Source organism: Chaetodon auriga, chromosome 9 (genome assembly GCF_051107435.1).
Source record: "Chaetodon auriga isolate fChaAug3 chromosome 9, fChaAug3.hap1, whole genome shotgun sequence".
NCBI classification, from domain to species: Eukaryota; Metazoa; Chordata; class Actinopteri; order Chaetodontiformes; family Chaetodontidae; genus Chaetodon; species Chaetodon auriga.
This window is the reverse complement of record NC_135082.1, coordinates 7,979,283-7,983,197: the sequence shown is the minus strand read 5'-3', so window position 1 is coordinate 7,983,197 and position 3,915 is coordinate 7,979,283.

Genomic DNA, 3,915 nt, shown 5'->3' with positions numbered 1-3,915 from the left:
ACCGTCTTTCTGTCCCTCCCTCTCCTGCTCTTTCCCTCTCTCCTCTCTGTCTCCGTTTGCTTTCTCCTTCTCCCCTCTCGCACACACCTGCTTTGGTCAGGACACAGATTAGACGTGCACTGCTTTGAAATGACTTCAGCAGAGTCACATCTCTGACTTCCTCCTCCATCAAAACTGAGGAAAGGAGGACGCACAAGATGCAGGCCTGTTCGCCTCCTCGGGTCCCATCTGAACATTTGGTGTTTCCTGACAGCTTGACCTCACCCTGCCTTTCAAAATCACACATGAAGCAACACTTTGCGACATTCATACTTTTTGCTTTAAAGACTTATTTTAAGACTTGTTTTCCTATATGAGCTCCTGCGTGCCCTTTGACCCCAGCATCCATCAGTGTCCATCACTCCTGCTGCTTTATGATACACGCAGCCTAGCCTACATGTTGAACTAGTTTCAGGAATGCATTGGTGAGCGCCCGTATTAAGATTCAAATGGGTCAGTCTTGTCGCAATACGCAATCACACACACGCACACACACACAGACACACACACAAAGGCACACAGGTACTGTAGAGGAACTGGGACAAGCCACATGCTGCTTCACAGATTTCTCTGCACCTGGGACAAGCACAAGACCTTCACTGTGTGTGTGTGTGTGTGTGTGTGTGTGTGTGTGTGTGTGTGTGTGTTTGTGTGTACGCGTGTGTGTGTGTGGCTCTGAAGGTGAAGTGCGGGTAAATCTCACAGGATAAACAAGATGTCTGGGTTCCACCACACTGGCTTTCCTGATTAGTTTTGAAGTGCATACAGTATACACACACACACACACACACACACACACACACACACACACAGACACACACACATACCGGGCTGAAGCAGAAACCACTTAGTGTGAGGGGAAGGTGAGGAAACATTACGCTGATACGTTACATGTGAGCTGAAGTCATGTAGTGTAGTCTTATTACGCAGCTCCCAATCCCCTGCACAGCCGCCCACCCCAGTCCTCCCACAATACACTAGAGCAAGGCGGCTCTGTGGGGGATGAGTAATGTGCGTGCTCTTTGTGGGGGCAGGCTCGTATCCAAGTGATTTTTTTTTCCTTGTGTCTTTTCTTTTTTAGACATTTGATCACAATTTGCTCTTTCAATGGAAGCACTTTCGGCATACTGTAGAAAAATGTTGTAATGATATTCATTCAACGGCAGTGTAATGCCTGGAAATGTCAGAAGTACAGTTTTAGGAAAAGTCACGTCTGCTTTATTATGCCACATTGACCTTTCCCTGTAAGTGTGTCCTGTGTTTAAATTACAGTACATGATGTATCATTGTGTTAACATTTGTGGCCTGAAGACACACTGAGCATGGAGCACTAAAGAATAATCAAGGTTTCTAATTAAATTTCTCTTATGGTATTCTTTTGTGGCTTTAGTATGAGTTTGTGTGTGTGTGTGTGTGTGTGTGTGTGTGTGTGTGTGTGTGTGTGTGTTTGCCTCTGATACAGTTTGTCCTGAGATGCCTTGAACAGGTTCTTCTGCTTTGTAAGCTAGATGCCCTGCAGTAGAAATAACTGCTATGATAACCTAGTTTTTTATCAGTGTGAGCGCATGAGTGTGTGTTGTGTTTGTGTGTGTTTGTGCGTGCATGTGCATGTGAAGGAGGAAAGCAGAAGAGGTGAGGCATTGCTCTGCGATGGCTGGTGTGTGTGTGTGTGTGTGTGTGTGTGTGTGTGCATGTTGTTAAGGGGTTGAAGGGCATAGCAGTCGAGGGCCATTACATTACCTCCTGTAGGATCTGCCTGATGACAGCCTTCAGAGAGTCCCAAACTGACAACACACACACACACACACACTCACACATACACACACACACCTACAGCTGTTGCAGCAGAGCTTGTTAGCTGGAGCTCAACACACATGAAAGACTACTGCCGTTACTGTGTGGCAGTTATAGCGAGACCTCATTAACTTTGCACAGTGATTTTTAGACTAGCAGTTAAATAAGCCTTGTTATCAATCTTTTGTTCATGAGTAAAGTGGGAAGCAACATTTACTCAAGTACACTTAATAGGTGCTCTTACTTTGTTTGAATATTTAATGTCCATAAGATAGCTACTTCAAAAGTATCACTGTTTCCCTCACAGCATGTGTACAGCTGTGTTACTATTTACATTAAGTTTTTGCATAAAGACATGTAATGACATAAAATATGATCTATTTCTCTGATCTGATCTGAACTCTAAGCCACTAAGTACAACACTATGAATGTCATCCAGGAGAGGCTGTCTGGAAATGGTACTATTATCCCATGTTTAAATCACATACAGCCACCCCTCCACACATGTTCATATTGCTATTTCAAACCATTATAAACACTTCTGCTTTCCAATGTGGTCTGTGCTTAACCACAGCAAAGTTTTTTTCAATTATAACCCAGTCCTAACACCCCCAAAGCATTTTTCCTGCACACCAATAATTGGAAAAGGAGTTGCTATAAAATGGTGAATAATTTTTTATTAGCATCACAAGCCTCCTGAAATTATTCTTTTTATTAGCACTATAAATCATCATATTATCATTATTGTCAGTTGGTGTGCTTTCAACCAGCTCTGCTAGAGAAGGACCACAGTGTGCATGTTCTATATGCCCAAAAACATGGAGGCACAAGGAAGCCCAAAGGGGTTTTATGGTGTATATGCCCAGTTTCATAGAATGGGGCACCATCTTTGAAAGTGCTATCTAGTCCTCTTTAATACCTCCATGGTTCACACAGCCTGTGCGGCTTGAGCAGCATGTTCGCAGAGCAGCAGCAGCAGGTTCGGTCCTCCGTCTGTTGGATGCAGGATCATGCACAGCATTTTGTGCAGGTCAGCCCAGTTTTGGCAGTGCCCACAGCCCAACACACAATCTGTAGGAGCATATCTGTTCCATCAGATGCACACGGGCCGGATGACTGAAAAACACAGCTGAAAAACCTCCTGTGGAGACATGCCGTAACTGAACTTCTCTGGACTTCAGCTTGATGCTCCTCTGTGTTCGCAAGCTACTCACTAACACCACTATCTGTTTCTTGGTGGACAGGTAGTGTACCTTTTTTTTTGCTGAAACAACTGCCTGTAGCTCCTGGAAACAAAGATGATGAGAGTGTTGACAACCAAAGGGAAAGTTGTGAGCCATAAAAACACAACAAGAGCCGAGGGGAACTTGGTGATAGTTCTCTGTGGGCTCGTTGATGTATGTTAATCTAAATGTATTGAGTAGTGCAGTTTTAAGTTGCATTCGGTTAAGCAAAGTTCAGCTAAACTGCGTTAAGATAAGTTAGCTTCAGTTCTGACAGAGGGCTTTCAGAAGCTTAAATAAAACCGCACAGCTCAAATGTGCAGCTCATACTGTCTCTGCACAATGCAACATGAGACACCAACCATTGTTTCCCTGTCTGATATCTCCTGAATAGCACTAACAGGAGAATCACTGTCAAAAGACTCTCACTTTTGACAGCATTTATAAAAATGTTGGTGTTATTTATTTCCTCTGCAACAAGCACAGCCTCACTGTTTCCAGGCTGTGCGACTGTGCAAATAGAGCCATAATGGCCAGGTACGGAGAAAGCAGCTCTTTTGCGCTGAGAGTTACGATTGATGAGGCTCATTGTAGAAGTGCAGGAAGCTAATGAGTCAGAACCACGAGTCAAGCTGTCTGGAAATCACACTTCCCAAAAAAAGCCCAACGCGACAGCTTCAACACCAAACAAATGCAGAGGAAGAGACGCACAGACTGAAAATGAGACACCTGAGAGAAGAGCTTATGCCTCTGCTTTACCTCAGCAGTCACTCGTTTATTTCCTTAACGTGTTTCAGTGTAACCATGCACAAATTACAAACTGAAAGTGAATGACAGCACATATACACATAGACAATAG